General features: G+C 29.8%; 1 long non-coding RNA gene across 1 annotated transcript in view; it reads left to right on the plus strand.

Annotated features, from left to right (window-relative positions):
• Positions 1–1,527: 1,527 nt before the first annotated feature.
• Positions 1,528–17,894, plus strand: part of LOC139427312 (uncharacterized) — a 43,737-nt gene continuing 27,370 nt past the window's right edge. Inside the window, exon 1 of the long non-coding RNA XR_011638426.1 lies at positions 1,528–1,784. This is a non-coding gene — a long non-coding RNA (uncharacterized lncRNA). The remainder of the gene's footprint in view (positions 1,785–17,894) is intronic.

Genomic DNA, 17,894 nt, shown 5'->3' on the forward strand with positions numbered 1-17,894 from the left:
TCAAACTCAATACAGTTCTTTATTAATCTAATAAAAACTGCATTTCTCCATTCGTGCCAAATTAAGCGCCAATAACAAATCCTGCGTAATTAATGGACGAGATTATAAGGCCAGCTTAATCCTCTTCATGAGTCAATGATTCGCTACATTTTCAATCTGGTCTGTTCCTTTAGGCATCAAAATCTTTATCTTCCATAACATTTCAGTTTGTAGGAAAAGTACCGCAGAAATGGTGCAGCATAAATACACTCCGATCCTAATACAACAAAAAGCTCAGTAATATTTACTCAGTAACAGAAAATTGTTCGTGGAGAATCAGGAATGATTAAGATTGTGTCACAATGAATTATTCTTACAGTTATATGTTTATTAAAAAGTATTAATTTTCTTAAAATTTTCAACACTACTGTCCCTGGCCAAATTATTCGACTCACAATAAGATTCTATGTAAAATCTTAATTATCAGGTGATACTATACAACTTTATAGTTTTTACCTGACTGAAACCGGTTTGCACTTGCTTACGGTCGCCTATCAATTGTATAAATTAAACTATATGTAATATAAATTCGACAGTTGGATAAACTGGACGATATATTATATAAATATAGAATTATTATTATATCAGGTATTATATTAGCATATTATAATAATTAGGCCAAATTATTGGGCACAGTGTAATGTTTTAATAATTGCATATTTCGCGTGAGTTTATATACAATACTTTTATATTTAAACATACATGCAATGGGTTTTTATTCAGTGGATTTTTTATGTACATCACATTTTGTATTTATTTTTAATGTATTGTAATTCAATGTTAACCTATAAGCAAATGCAAACCGGTTTCTGCCGCTTGAAAACAACAAAGCTATATAGTATCACCTGATAATTAAGATTTTGCATAGATTCTTAGAGTGGGTCGAATAATCATTGAACAACTTAATTAAATTTTAAGATAAAAGAACAAAATGACAAATAAACATATAATCTAAGTCAAATGAAGGGTTTAATAGTAGATGGGAGAATCAATTCCAATAACTATCAGCAAAATTAACACTTTGTTGACAAAAAAAAAAAACAAAAACAATTCTCATATATTTGTTTAATTACCTTGAAGAGAACTTAAGCACTAATAAAATAGTAAAACTCAATACTGTTCTTCCTTAATCTAATAAAAATGGCAATCTTTTTCTACTTTCGCTGAATTAAGCACCACTAATAAATCCCGCATAATTAAAGGGACACGATTATTAAGCCAGTTTAATCCTCTTTATGAGCCAATGATTCACTCCATTTTTTAAATTGGTCTATTCCTTGAGACATCAAAAGCCTTTTCTTCCGTAACATTTCAATTTGCAGAGAGAAAGAACCCCTCAAAAACAGTAGAGGGGGACATAAATCCTCTCCTTTCTTAATCCCTCCCGAGGCTCAATAATATTTACTTCCACAACAGAAAACTGTCCAGGGATAATCAGGATTGTTTGAGTTTGTGCCAACTTTCGCAGAAAATCCTGCTCCACAAATCTTCAGCCGTGACAAATCTGTTCGTATTCTGCCGAAACACCCGAGACCCCAAGCGTTACATTTATTAATGAATAAGCCTTTTTATTTGCTGTCTGCAAGTGAAAGTGTAGATTGATTGCGGCCAAAGGTGGGCCAACAAAGCTGCTCTTAAATATGTGATTTGAGCAAATGTCAGCGGTGATGGTCCTTCCAATCCTTTTAGCAGTCTTTTATGCCCTCTTTTATATGAGATTAAGTCGGTATTTTTCTTTTGAAGTGGTCAGATAATGAATGTTTGTGCTTTCTTACGGGCCTCCATTAGACTCTTTAGAAATTGAATTATATTTATCTGATAATGATTAATTGTGATTATTTCAAAAGAATTCTACTGGCATAGCAGCGTTATAGGTCTAAAAGTAATGAAAAATTATCTGGTACTTTCAAATCATTCAAAATACGAAGCACAAAAATAATTGAAGTTAGGATTAATTATTTACTCCCACTTTAGAACTCGAAAACATGAGCTTATTACTATTTGAATTTAAATAAAATAACAATCATTGCGAAAAATAAAAGTTACTTCAGTAATTCTATGTTTCGTTTCTAATGTTGAGTTTACAATCATCGTAACCAGAAAGTTATACTTTATACATTACGAATTATTAATAAAAATATAGTGGTTCGCATTACAATATAATAAAAAAATTGAATTTTTACCACGATATCTAATCAATATTTATATGAATTTGATAAACAACTTAGTATTTTTTTATTTAATTTGTAGCAGCCGATAAACAATCCGCAAATTAACTTTTCAATTCATTTTATTTATTTCATCTTTTAGTATATATATATCGTAATTTTATGGTACAACAGTCATGAAAATATATATATATATNGGTATATATATACAATATTTACTATATGGAATTTTATGAAAAATAGTTTATTATTATCCTTATTTTTATGGCATGAAAAAGGAAATAATTTTATAATCAGTTCTTGAATTTAAATTTATAACACAATTAATGGGAGTTTTAATTAAGGTTTAGTTTTAAATTTAATATATTACGTATAAATATTTAAAAAAACATCATTAATGATGTATTTAATCTCTTTCGTGTTAGCCGAAGATAAACAATTCGTAAATTTATTTTTCATACTCATTCGTTCTCTTTTTCAAAACAGATTATGACTTAAAAATTCATAGCTCAAAAGCATATTAAATTATTTTTTATGACATTTTAACACGAAACACTGTGTGTTTTTACTCCGATAAAATAATCTCCTTTTGAGTTCTGTTCTGTGTCACCAGATTCTAAAAGTTTTGCCCTTAATCATGTAACCATAAAAATAATTGCCTGAATTTACTGTCCCATAAAATTGAAAAACATCATGGTGTTTGATCACAAATAGACGAGGAAAACAGAGTTTTTTTAGTGTGTGCTTTATCTAAAGTCGTTCTTTGTATTGAAAACAGTTTTTTTTTCTATGCTGAATTTTCCAGTAGGCTGATAATTTATTTTATATAATGTTAAGAAGCTTTAAAAATTGTTTTTTTTTTGTTTGTTTAAACTAGCATTTTTGTTTTTAATCTCCTATAATTATTTTGAATTTGCTTTGTTTATAGTTAGCAAACTGATGCATAATTGTTTTTCTATTTCAGATTAAGTGTTTTATAAGTTCAAAAGTCTCACCCTTTGACAAATTTTTCTTGTTTACATTAAAAGTTTATAAGAGATCCTTGTTAAAATTGATCATGTGAACAATTTTTCTAGTAGTTAAATATCGGGAAAGGCGAGGCATATAAAATTTTCCTTAATTGTTTTTTTCCACTTAATTTTTCTAAGACTAAAGAGATGATTTATGGCAGAAGACGAAAATTGTACTGAGAAGTATGTAGTTTTTAAAAAAGTAAAAATTAAAAATCTGATTAAATGGTTTTAAAAATATCCAGTTAATTAAACTAATTTTTTTCAATTATTGCAGAAATATGATGATTTTTAATTAATAGCATATTATTTATTTTACTAGAACGAGTGATCATTCTTTTATACATTTTGATTGTGTATTTTTATCAGAAAAAAACACTACTCAGTAAGAAGTTACCGAAGAAATTATGGTAAAAAACAGCACTCAGGATGCCGATACTTTAAACAATAAAATTCATTTTTACCAGAGCATTCAGTGGCTCGGATCAAAAAATACGATACACCGTAATTTTTGCAGAAATAATAACCGTCAAAACTCTTAACTACTTAAATTAAATAAATATTAGTCCCGCAGTGGACTGATCGTTAAGACACGGTTCCCAGCAGATTACCGAAGTCAAGCATCACTGTCTGCGGTCAGTGTGCGGGTGGGTGACCACTTGGATCAGCCTGCGTAGGGACCGAGGTCGTGTGGTATTGGTCCTCGTTAAACTGTTCTACCGTAAAGTGCTCGACTTCGCGTGCAGGTCGTCGGGCTACTGAAGCGGGGGTGCAATCCCCTCCACAGAGGATCAAAATTGTGATGGCATGTCTTTGGATCATCCTCAAGGATGTCTCCCAGACCGTCGCCAATAGCCCATTGTGCAGCTCTAGTGCGACGTAAATGAACAACAGCAACAACGGATCCAAATAACATGCTCATATTTCATCCGATTACACAAGTATTCGCTGCTCATTTTTATTTGTTTCTAATTGTTTATATCAAAGATATGTAAGCCACTTACGTTAACACGCAAAACCCTTTTTTTTTGCAGCTCTGTCGAAGATATGATTTTATTTCAAAGATCAGATGCATGTAAAAGACTATATTTTTTCATATAAACCAATCTATAAAACTATAAGTATACATTAAACAAAGATTCGTGCTAGTATCATAATTTAGTAATAACATTTTTTCTAGTCTTAAAGACGTGACAAAATCCTCGCTTTTTCTGAAGGTTTAAATCAGCAACAACATAAATAAATATTACTGTAAAAAATATTTTACGGAAAAAATGGATTTTATGGTGAAATGGATCTTACTTTAGGGGACAACTTTTTTCCTTAAAACATTTTCGTAACTAGAATACATTTAGAATACATTAGAAACATTAGAATACATTAGAAACATTTTAAACATTTTCATAACTAGAATATCAATATAACTCGAATCAACAGCTTTCTAGCTACCAATGGTAACACTCTCAAAACAAAGACGATCGCAAAATAATTTTACTATCACAGAGAAATATTCTCTTTCTTCCCAGCGTCTTTACTTAGATCCATGCCACTTACCCCATCAACAGATGTCCACGATTCCTCATGTATTCAGAATCAGTTGTTGACGTCATCAATTTGCGTGAACTAATGTCGATCCCTCCTCAGTTTCAAGAACAAATGCACGATCAGTTCAGTTTTTTCAGTTTAAGAAAAGTGATTAAACTATTTCATTTTAGGAAAGTCAGAATGAGGTATTTGTTTTCATTTAAATATTTACTTCGTTTTAAGCGGGAAGAGTGTTTTTTGTGTTCCTATTGAATGATGCAACAGTTATTACTTATTTTTAAAAAAGAACAAGATGGAAATATGTTTTCTTGCATGTTAATCATAAATCTATATTAAGAGTTTTTTTTAAAGAGGTTCTGCTATAGTCAAAAATAAAATGGAAGAATAAAGGGGAAAGAAGCGCAAATATATTATTAAACCAAAACTATTAGAATTTTAACAATTCTAATAAGAATAGGGAAAAAAGAAAACGACATCAGTTTAATCGAATATGCTCAAAGGGATAATAACTTCTTGAATGTTAGTCAGTATCTTCAATAATCGACTATCAATTCTTTTACATCGAATTTTTGGTGTTTCGCATTCTTAACTCAGTTAATAGAAGGCATTGATTATTTAAAATATTCTGCAAACGCACCAGTTTTAATAATCCTTCCACTGAAGAAGAAATTTTGAAGTGAAGACGTGTATTAAGCCATTAAAAGATCATCAGCAGGCAAATTAGTAGAGAACATTCCTAAAGTACCTCATTGATGACGTAATAAGTTTAGCACGCAAGTCATGGTTTTCGAGTTTGTTCTTAACCACAATAAAAAATAGCGTAATGATTACGCAATTTTTACGCTATTATTTTCAAATTTATTTAACATTGATAAGAAAAATAAATTAATTAATTAAATAAATATTGGTAAGCCTTAATAAGTCGGCGTAGATAACCTTAATAAGATAGTGGCGTTAAATGGAAAATATTTTTTATGGTCCATTGCATGATGCAAAGGACAGCATAACAAAACGAAATAAACATTTAATTCCATCCCTCCATTCACAAACTTTTCAGCTCTTTATTACTATTTTAAAGATAAAATTTGTAGTCTCATTTTGAAACAATGAATTTTACTGAAATTTTAATATATTTTGCATTTATCAGTCACATAAATATTGTAACATCTATAGCAAGAGGCTATTTTTTTCTCTAATTGCTATTTTTGATATGTCATTTTATATATACTTTCAATGTTTCCAGGTAATTGAAAGTTTTTTTAATTAAATTTTTGAAAAAATCATTATTGCTTAAAAAGGAAGGAGAATTTCAAAATAAAAATATGTTTTACTCCATATCTATGAAGCACTGATTTTTTATATTTTTATTCTAAATAAAACATTTATAATTTTCTTCTCTTTTTTCTGTATGCATAATAACATTAAACTATTAAGCAAATACCATATAATTTTTTAGAAAATATTGGATATTTAGCAATGAAAACAGAAGTTTAAAAGGAAGAAAACCCATAAAAATGTAACCTCATTCACAATAGAATTGTTTTTATAATAATTGATTGATATATCAATATTATATTATATTATATATTATATTATATNTTTGTTCTTAGATGATTTTATTCTAAAGGTAAAACATTTAGCTGGAATTCTCTGGAATTTGTTTTTAAGATTTTGCAGTAATATATAATATATTATATAATTACAGCGTTTTTTCAATTGATTTAATTTCCAAATTCGATTAACGTTATCTTCTACCAGGCATCTTAGTCTTCACTAAAGATTGTAAAAATAAAAAGAGTTGATCTGGATAGAAATATACAGTTCGTTGCTTACAACTGGATAGAAGTGTACTAATTGTTGAGTGCAGCTGGATGGAAGTGTATTGTTTGTTTCATTGAGGTGAATCGAAGTACACAGTTTGTTGCATTGAGCAGGATATAAATGTATAGTATGTGGCATTGAGGAGCTGGATAGAAGTGCACATTTTATTGTATTGAGCAGGATAGAAGTGTAAAGCATGTTGCATGCAGCTTAAGATAAAAAAAAATTCCCCCCTCTGAATATCGAAATGGTTACAAGGTTTGTAACCATTTTCCATTTACACTGGAAATTCTAGAGTTTAGAATAACAAATAATGTAAATTAAAATTCGAACATTAAAGAAGTTTTATTGCTTAAGACCGAATAATTTTAAATATTTTGCTCATTTTAGGTTTGCCATATATATATATTTTTTTCTTCTTCTCATTGGCATGACAGCCCTGGATGGGCCTTGGCCTTCTCAACAAGCCTATGCCAAGACATCCTTCCCTTAGATAAGGTTCTCCAGTTTATTATCTTTAAAACGTGTAGGTCCTTTTCAAGGCAGTCTAAAAATCTTAGGTTTAGCCGTCCTCTTTTTCTTGTACCTGTTGGCAGGGCACTGAAAACTTTTTTTGTTGTCCTGCTATCATCCATTCTTATAATGTGGCCTGCCTATTTAATCCTTTGAATTTTGAGAAATTTAATGACATCAGGTTCTTTATATGCTTTGTAAAGTTCCGTGTTTGATTTTCCAGCTATATAGTATCATAATAATAGTGTATTACTATCATAACTAGCAAATTCATTCAAAAATATTTATAAAAGATACGTAAAAGCTATCAGAATTTACAAACATACGAACAGACGTTGGAATATAGTTAATAATACTATGTTATGGAAAACACTCAAAACTATTAATATTACCGTGCCTAATGTGCCCCATTAATCAATGTTTCTGAATATCTGATCAGCCTGCATTTCTATTTAGAAACATATATTGCCTATTAATTACCAAATGCTTTGAAATTCGCAAGAGATTAGTTGATAACGGATGCGTTTGGAATATATTGGATAAAAGTGAATATCGCTGCAGTAGAAATATTCATTTTCTGCCAGCATAGTTTGGAATGATTGTCCGGAATGCATTAGATACTCTAAATAATGAATGTTCCACTCTTTTGAAACAATAAATAAATCTGAAAATCATTTTGGCTGATGAGTTCCATAATACAATAAATATGAAGGATTAATTCAATTTGAATGGGAAATGGAGAATCTAAGTTTTAACGATTCCGCTGGTTGTTAATTTGAAGGAATTGTTCATATATTTATAGGTTGTTCACATGGATTCATAAATAAAGCAGGCATCAGTGTTTCTATTTTTAGATAAAAAAGGAAAAATGTTTAAAAGCTGTTTTTTTTACGTAAAAATTTCATATTTAAAGAAAGCTTAATGTCAAATTTGTGTTGCTAATGAGTAAAAAAAACTACATTACTATAAAATTGAGGCCGTTTTACTTAATTTATAAACTGAACAGGTAAATTTGAATAAAAATTGTGTGCAATAGGATATAAGATGTAATTTAAGACAGGATTAAAGTATATTTAAAATTTTCAAAGTCAGAAAAACATTGTTACTATTAAAAGGAATACATTGTAACATTGTAATCCTTTTACATTATAACTAAAAGAGAATTTGTTAAATTCTTTAAATAGGCTTAACAACACCCGTTTTTAGCGAAATCGGAAATTATTTAAATCTCCCGGAGTGGTCACATATAGCTTCATTTATTAAATTATTAAAATTTATTGTTCCAAAATGAAGTTTAAAATGTAGTGTAACAGTAAAAAATATAAATGAAATGTAAATTTAGATCCTTCAAAATTTGCTTAAAAACTATAATTTTCATTATAAAATGCGCATACTTTCGATTTTGAACAAAATTGTTAGATTAAATCGCTGAGCAAGTTCACAGTTAAATTAAGGTTTAAAAATTAAATTTCATGCATGATTTCTTTTACTGTTTCTTAACTATCTGAACTTCACTTTTTAAACTTTTAAATTAACGTTAAAATTTATTTTTCTCGGTTTGATTAAAGATTCTTTTTTGCAAATATCTTATAATAGTAGATACTTTTTATCGACTAGAAATTTTGAATTTTTCATTAAAAAAGAGAAGACTTTACAGTGAAAAGGATTTATCCTCTAGCGAAATGCGTAAATGCAAAAAACTTTCATCCTCTGGACTGTAAATTTCAACAAAGTCTCAAAATTTATACTTTGGAAATAGTCATTGTTGATTTATAATAAAGAAACTTTAAAAAATCAACAACACAGGAGCACAAAACCTTCCACACTTCAGTTTTCCTGCCCTTTTTCTTTCACTTTTCCTATAAAAGTCTTCAAAGTGTAAATATTTTAAGTAAACCACTTAAAGATGTTCGTGAAATTTTACAAATTTAGCTTAGAAATCGTTTCCCTTATAAATTAGTTTAAAAATATGCTTAAACAGATGCCTACTGTAATTCACACTTCTAAGATACCTAGTGTAACACAGACTTAGATATTCCTAGCGCAATCCATATTGACTGGGAAGCCTAGTGCAACGCATGCCTACTGTATATTTTCAAAGGACGGACTATTATTAATGGATAACGATTTAAAACCCTTTCGGTCTCTGAGATGTGTATAAGTGTTGATTTGATTTTTAAACTATTTTACACTCTCAGTAATAAAACTCACACTCTTGACGATTCATCAATTCTTGAAAAGTATTCAGTTATTTTTCAAAATCATTTCGTCACAAATTTACGTGATTTGTGACGTCGTGAATTCTCAAAGTAATGACGAAATTTTTTTCTCAATTTGAAACTTCATCGTATTGCATGGTGGCGAATTGTTAACTTAAATAACGAAATTAGAATATAGGCTAGACATTCAAGAATGATGTGACGGCGTGATGCATAATGGTGGTCAAGAAATTGGTCTCGTAATCCGAAGATCCGTGATTCGTTTCCCGCTTCGGGCAAGAGTGTAATTAATTTCTCTGTTCCATCCTTCCTTGTTACGTTTGGCAACCTATATATGGTGACCACGATAGAGTGATTATTGAAAAAGTGGAATGTATTATTTGCAACGCTTGTTTTATTGGGGTCGGATAGAAAATAAGATGACGAAATATTTCTTTAATTCTGGCGAAATTCGTTTCCTCGAAGAAGTGACAGTAGTTATTTTGTCATTTTGACCAAACTTTTGCTCTTAGCATATACTATCAGGAAACGGTTTCGTCAAAACAGATGACAGTTTCATGATATTTGAGTATCCCTTTTTTACTGTCCACCACGTTTATTAAAAGTTTCACTAACTTTTATTGTTAGGGTCTTCATATACAAATGATTTCCATCAAATATCTCTGAGATACTACTCTAAAACACAGATCTCAGAAGTTAATAAGTAGATTCAATTCCAAGCCATAATATCGGTACCTAGCACCATATTAAAGTGCAAAATTTGTTCTACTTCAATAAACTGTTAATTTTGAAAACAATATTAATCGTGAATTAAAGCTAACGAAAATACTTTCTCTGATACTGTTGGAAACTGTTAGAAAATAGGTACCATTCCCTTAACTTCAGAAGAAAATTTAAAAAATATTTCGAAGAAAAAATAATGTATTTTTTCTTGATTCCAAATCGGCAATTATGACCTTAACGTTCCTCAATCACTGCCTGCAATTGTGATATTTACTGAAACAGCAAAGGATAGATAGATAAACGTTTCAGTGTTACACTAATAGAATTTTCCTTCTAAAACTATACTAAATTAAACCGCAGTAGCAGGTTCATCTTATTAACTGTAAATCTTACGGTAAAGAAAAATTTTTTTACCTTCACAATTTTTTAACCATTCACAACTATCATGGTTTCAAAAATGTAAACAAGACATTTAACTTAATATAAGAGCTAGGCTTTGCACGAACAATGGGCATTGGAGAGTACAGGACATTGGAAACTTTTCATGTGTTGAAGGGAAGGAAGGAAATATTGTGCTGTCAGAGCGGGGGCTCGAACCCCAGATCTATCGGTCATGAGACTAACAGATTTGTCCTCTCGGCTATAATATATAAGCAATTACAATTATTTAAGTGGATTCATTAAGTGGGCTTATTTGGTGCGATAAAATTCATAAATGGTAATTTGCCGTTAATACAAGATTTTTCTCGCAATTAACAGTTTGATTACTATCTTATTTAAAGTTAATTGACTGCTTTGTTTGAATATGGTAAAATAACAATTAGATAAATTGTTATTTAACTATTTTTTCCTACAAATTTCTAATAGCGTAAAATGTGCATTGCTGCGCAATAATTTCCAAGTCATTGCGGAATGTACGGAAATGAGCAAGCAGATATATTGGCCATCAATGTATCTCAAATGAGGCAACCAGATACTCTTGTTTTTGCGACATACATAGAAAACAAATGAGTAAAGACTACCAGTTATACAAATTTGCGTTCCATTTCAATTTCCGAGGAGGCATCTCTGTTCCTTTAAAAGTGTTTGGAAAGTCAGAAATACAATTCTAGAAGAAAACGAAGAATATTTTACTATATGTGTGTTAGCAAGACAGCACATCATCAGGGGACACTCTGCTTACAACACACAGGGGCCTTTCTTTTGTCAGTGGTAATACCAAAAACTGATTGTGTCCAAAGGCCCACTAATGGACAAACAAATAAGAAAAAGCAATTAGAAAAATTGAAATTCAAAAGTAGACTTAATAATGAAACGCCCACATATAAGGAAAATAAATAAAGACAAAATTACAGTTAGAATAACCAAGTCAAAATAAAATATAAATTGCCAAATAATTAAGAAAACTTTAGAAATAAATCAAGCACTGACTTTTTTTGGAAATCTTGAAACATAAAGCACAAAACATTCAATGAGTAAAAATTTTAAAAAAGTGCTGCCGTCTCTATACTTCAGGAACAAAGAACCCTGAATTCACCGCATAGACCTATTTATGCGGGCTTCAATATCGACCGAATTATTTGAACGTCTTTAAAATATTTTAATTAAAATATCATAATTACAGTAATTAAAATTAAAATTATTATTCTCTAATGTGATTTCTTTAGCTCTGAAGAAAAATTTGTTTCATTATAACAAATAAATCTAAACCTAATAATTGAACCAATCAAAATATTCTTAAAAATCTTGTATAGGTTGGAATTAAAATATGCTAAACTAATAGCATAAAGATTAAAATCTCCCGTTTTTAAAGCAAGTGGTATTACTTGAAAGAAATATAATCATTTCAATCTAACTAAAATTAGTCTTAACTTTTGTGTTTTTGCTTGAAAACTCAAAATTTTGAAGCAATGCATCTCACAAACCATATTATTTAAGCTGAAATAATTTTATATCCGCTACACAAATTGGATGGCCCACTTTTGTTGTTTATTTTTGCTTCGAAAAAAAAAGGAAAAACGACGCTTCCTAGAGTAGAAAGAAAATGCGATGATTTACAACTATTTTAAATTTTAAATGCATTTTACTTTTCATTTTTAAGCCGCAATCAATCAATTGCTGTTTTTTAAATATTCATTCAATATTCTTCAATTCCGTTCGCATTGCTTCTCTTTCATAACTGAAGGACTTCTTTTACTGTACCGTAGAGCATGCATGCGAAATACAGAAATATATGTTATGGAATAAAATGTTATCAGCTGCATTTATCTTCCTTTCAGAAATAACTACCCCCTTGAAACACGCAAATGTGACACAATTACGGAAATGCTGAGCGTAGTTTAGTAGTGACACGGAATTGCTATCTCAACACTTAATAGCTCCTCGACGTAAATAGTCTATCCACGTTTGAACGCAACTTCACCAAGTAGTTCCATTCCGGGCATTTGACATACGAAGCGACACCTCAAATCTGAGTGATAATGGTTTAGTTAATGTAACAGTGAATTTATCTTCAACAATTCGAATTACTGTTTGTTGAGAGTGAATTTCGTAGTATTGGATACTCTTCATTATCTGATAATGAACGATTTCTGTTCTGGCCTGCTTAAAAAACTTTAAACATTTATCAAATGGAGTACTTTTTGATTTTTTTTTTCGAATGAAAAAAAGCTGCTTTTTTTTTGGAACTATGTCTTTATTTTAATTCTTTTGTTTTTGTTTAACGTTAGTTTGGTTTTAGTTAGTTTGTTTCTAACGTATTTTTGTTTAAAACTTTTGTTTATTTTATGACCCATTGGCAAAATGGGGTTTGGTTTGGATTTGATGGCATACACACGCTTTTCAACTGTGTTCAAGAGTAAAAAAAATAGTGCGTGGAGTCCCTACGCGCGGAAGAAGTGAAACTTCGTAATGTGGAAATGAAAATAGGAAGGGGTAGAAATTGATTTTTAGTGAAATCCAACTGTATCTTTAAGACAAACTTTATTAACGATGCTTACAATTCACACTTGATCGCATCTTTTAATTATCATTTTCGAGTGGAGAAATTGGGTTAGAGTTTCCTTGCCGCCAGGCTAACCGTAGGAGGTTCTCGTGGTCCNGAAGGGGTAGAAATTGATTTTTAGAGAAATCATATTGTTTCTTTAAGACAAACTTTATTAACGATGCCTACAATTCACAATTGATCACATCTTTTAATTATCATTTTCGAGTGGAGAAATATCCAAATCTGTAACATTTACAATGGGATTATGATAACTAAAGTAAGATCCGAAATGTTTGAATTCTATTTTTTCAATATTTCTTGCAAAAACTGCATCAATGGTAGTTACCCCTTTGGTTGTTGGATCATTCCTACCATTTATCATTTCCAATCCAAATTTGTCTTTAAGGAAGGTTAATAATGTTTCAGGTAACGAGAAATCTCCACATTAAAATCATCTGCAAGGATCACAGGCCGCTCACAATAATCAATCTCTTCACCAGTAACGTCTGCCAGAGCTTGTGAGCCTGCAGTGGATAGTGGCAATAAAGATTTTGCAATAAATAATTTAATATCCCTCATGGTTGCATTTGGTGAAATATAAATGACAGTTAGAAAAGAAAAAACCTAACAATCAATTGATATTCACAAGAGACGTACCTTGACATAACCTTAAATCCTGTCCGCGGGATTGTTTTCACTCATTTTTTACAATTGGTATCCACTAAGTTTGAAAATAAAAAATACTACCCTATTAAATTATATGTGTATCAAATCAAACTAAAATATTTATAGAAAAACAATACTTTAATGACTTTTATTATTCTTATGCTAGTGAGAACCAGAACAATATGGAAATGAATGAGGGAAAACTGGATCCTACCACTTGATTTCCCGGCCAATAAAAATGTAGCGTTAAACGTTTAACGCAACCTTGTTGAAAGTCGCATAAGAAGTATTACTTCAATAATAAACAGTGCGCATGCGTTGTCATTATATGCGTTGCTATGGCGACCGCTGCTGTTTTTCGTTTTATTTTCACTAACAGACATTTTTAATGTATTTTACATAATAGTTTAAAGTATTTTCATATTCTTCTTATTATTAACTTATAAATGCTGGCTTGACGGTGGTTTCAATATAAATATGAATGTTGAAGAAGGAAGAAGTATTTTGTGACGTCTTGAAACATGTGCATAGGCAGGATATGAAAACCAATCCGACGACAAACATCAACAGACAGTTTTTGCAATCCATGATTTGAAATGCAGTGTAGTTTAACAGAGTCAATCCAGAAAGAAAAAGCATTTGACCAATGGGCAATCGTAATAAGGCGATCACAACTTTTTTGCTGATTTTTTTTTTAAAATTTATATTATTTCGTTCAGTTTGTTTTATTAATATTCTTCTATTAACATAATACATATTGTTTAATTTCATTGTTTAGTTCTTTCCTCAATTAACAATTTCTTATTTTCTAAAAAAAAAGCTTTAGTTTAAGTTACTTACACATTAAAGCATCGCAGTAATTTCAAACTATATATATAAACGCACCATAATAAACTATGTGGGTTTTAGAACGGACATTTTAAAATTAAGATACTTTTTTAAAAAAAAGTTACCTATTTCCCGAGATTTTTCTATCTAAATGAGGAATTTTTTATTTTATAACCGTCGTTGAACAGCCTACCCAATTATTGGGTTTGCGACTACTAATGTTCATCTACATAACCTTGTAACTTTGAATCCAATCCAGAAGACACGGGAACTCATGGATCAAGCATTGGGAGAAATTTCCCTTCGTCGAGGATTTTTTGATACAACTAACCCGCATTTGCGTTACATGGAGAGGAAGACCACGAAAACCTCCCATGGTTAGCCTGATGGCAAGGGGACTCTAACCCATGATCCATCTACTACTGAGAATATTTCACTTCAGCACTGTGGTCAGTGCAAGCCGGCTGCAGAATTAGTATTGACTGGGATTCGAACCAGGTTCACCTTATTGGAAGGCGAACGCGATCCCCTGAGCCATCGCGGCTTCAAATGAAGAATTATCAAAATGAATCCGTAGCTATCGATTTTTGAAAAATTTTGTGATCTAATATAACCTTTTAAATATTAAAACTTTTCATTTTTATAGAACAGTAGCTTTTTTGTCACGTTGAAGTTTTTTGCCATTTTCAGAATGAGCATAGAAGGAGCTGACTTAGACAGACTAAACTAGATCTAACACATGATTAACTGTTACAAACTCCACAGCAAATATCAAAATAATATTTTATTTGGAAGAAAAATAACATTATTTCATGTGACGTCAAAGCCTTCGAAAAACAGTTCTAACTACGGAACGTTTTTTTCTTTTTTCATTTAAAACTTATTATTCGAACATTTGCTTTTTCCATTACTTTATATGTTATGAGAACTTTGACTGATCGATCGTATAGTAACTGACAAAAAGTCATGTTTACGATTGAATGATTGTGATGAATGCGACGTTACTTTTCATAACATATTTATTTATTTTATATTAAGGGACGAGATAATTCCTATTTCTGAAAAACATTTTGATCAGATTAACAGGAAAGAAATGGCCTTAAGAGTTTCTTAAAAAAACTTTTATATGGAGAAAAAAGAAAGTCTAAAAACTTTATTTGAATATATTTTTTTATATGGTATCTTACATATAAAAGAATAATTTTTATACGTTTTAGCTCATGAGACTTTTAAAATAAACTTACAATATAAATGATGACATTTCAAGATGTTGACAAATGATATTAATAAATATTATTAGATTTATGGTAGCATGATATTTTTAGAATATGTGTCGGATTCTATTTTAAAATTCATCAGATGAATTGAGTTCTGTAGTATATTGATTATATATAAACAAAACTTTCTCCTATACAACAAATATTGTTGAAAAACTTGAGAAATTAAATATGAGAAATTGATGATATAGTTTAAGATAATTAATTAAAAAACTTAAAGCAAATTTCATGTCTAGATATTTTTTTTCTTTCATAAAATATTAACTGTTAATATTTTTAATATTTAAAGTTGATATTTAATTAAATAAAATTAATAAATTAAAATAAATACTTAACAAAACATTTTTAAATTAGACGTGCTAAAATTTAAGAAAAAAATAACTGATCTCATAGCTGATTGAAACCCACACATAATCTTTCGATTAACAGAAGTTACCAATAGCTTACTCGCAGATCGAGAATTGTAAACAACATGAACAGTCTTATTTGCCGGTTGTATACAATGAGAACGTGCTTAAAACCAATCAAGAAAGGAAAGAAATATCTCAAATGTAAAAAAAAAAAACTCTAGTATCGATGTATCAGAAATAATTTATATGGTAAAAGAATTACCAGATTCCAATGTAAAAAAGACATTTCATCTCCCACAAACCTCAGCTTTTTTGCGTAGCAAATGGATAAATTGTTAATGTTTAAAATATCTTGAATTTTGCATTAAATATATGCTTTTATTATACACTAAATACATATAGCTTTCTATTAGGTCAGGATAGCCTGGTTGATAGAAAGGCCCGTGTCCAAGAGTTAGTGAGTTCGATCACCACCAAACAAAGACCCCAGCGATTGGTGCTAATTAAATCTTTCGGATTACAAAGTCCTTCATGTTCCCATAACAAATCAATACCTCTGGAGGTGCTGAATATGAGATTGATTGTTCTCTGGTTCAGATCAAAAATACAATCTGTGAATAAATAAATAGATGAATCAATTTGTAAACCTTATAAACGGACTTTAGCGTGTGTGTGGCTGAAATGTCGTATTATTGGCCATTGGTGGAGCCACTGAAAAACGAAAAACATTCCCTCTACCTTAAATTGGCTTTGTTTCTCCTTGCAGGCTTGCTGAAACTACTTGTCTTCCTCTCCATGTAACGCAAATGCGAGTTAGTCCCATCAAAAATTCCTCCACGAAGACTAATTTCTCCCAATACTTTCCAGAAGTTCCCTTGTCTTCTGGATTGGGTTCAAAATTACAAGGCTGCCGAGTTAAACATTAGTAGAGTAAATCCAAAAATTAGGTCGGCTGTTCTACAACGGTTATATAAGTGGTATTAGAAATAATAACAGTTTTGTATAAGCATGTGTAATAAACAAGTACATTCGAATACTGTATTATCGCCATGCAGTAGCACGATACGGCATATATTATCTTAAACTGAACAAAGTACGAATTCAAATCTTTAGAAATAAAATATTAAAAAAAAGTTTATTTCTAAATTAACTTAAGTATAAATTTTTTTATTTGAGTAGTGTAAACAATTTAATATTTTAGTATAAAATATTTTAAAAATAAAATATTTTAGTACAAGAATTTAATTAAAATTTATTTTTTTATTTTATAAAATTCCTTATGAAATATTAGAAAATTTTTAGCCACGAATTTCCCGGAATTGGATTTCCACATGACAAAAATATAAATTTAGTTAACAAAGAGCTTTTAATTAAAACTTATAATCAACTCAATGATTCAATATAGAATTTAATTATATTAGTTGGATATTCATTATTTCTTAGCGACTTTTAGACGATTTCGTTTATTTGTTTTTTCGATAAATAAATAGTACTACAAGTTCTACTAATTCTGTTCACTTGATTAAAAGTGGTATTTAAATAAAAGTTTTTAGAAACATTAGAATTTCATGTTATTAGTTTATATATATTAAATTTAAAATTATTTCTTTTGTTACAAATTAACAGTTCAGATATTTTCGTCTTTTTCATATTCGAATCTAAAAAAAAATATTAATGTTTTCATTATGAGTATGACGCAAGATTCCTCGGGTTAAATATTTTCTTAACAAAATTGTATATTTTTTTAAA

Source organism: Parasteatoda tepidariorum, chromosome 1, assembly GCF_043381705.1.
Source record: "Parasteatoda tepidariorum isolate YZ-2023 chromosome 1, CAS_Ptep_4.0, whole genome shotgun sequence".
NCBI lineage: Eukaryota > Metazoa > Arthropoda > Arachnida > Araneae > Theridiidae > Parasteatoda > Parasteatoda tepidariorum.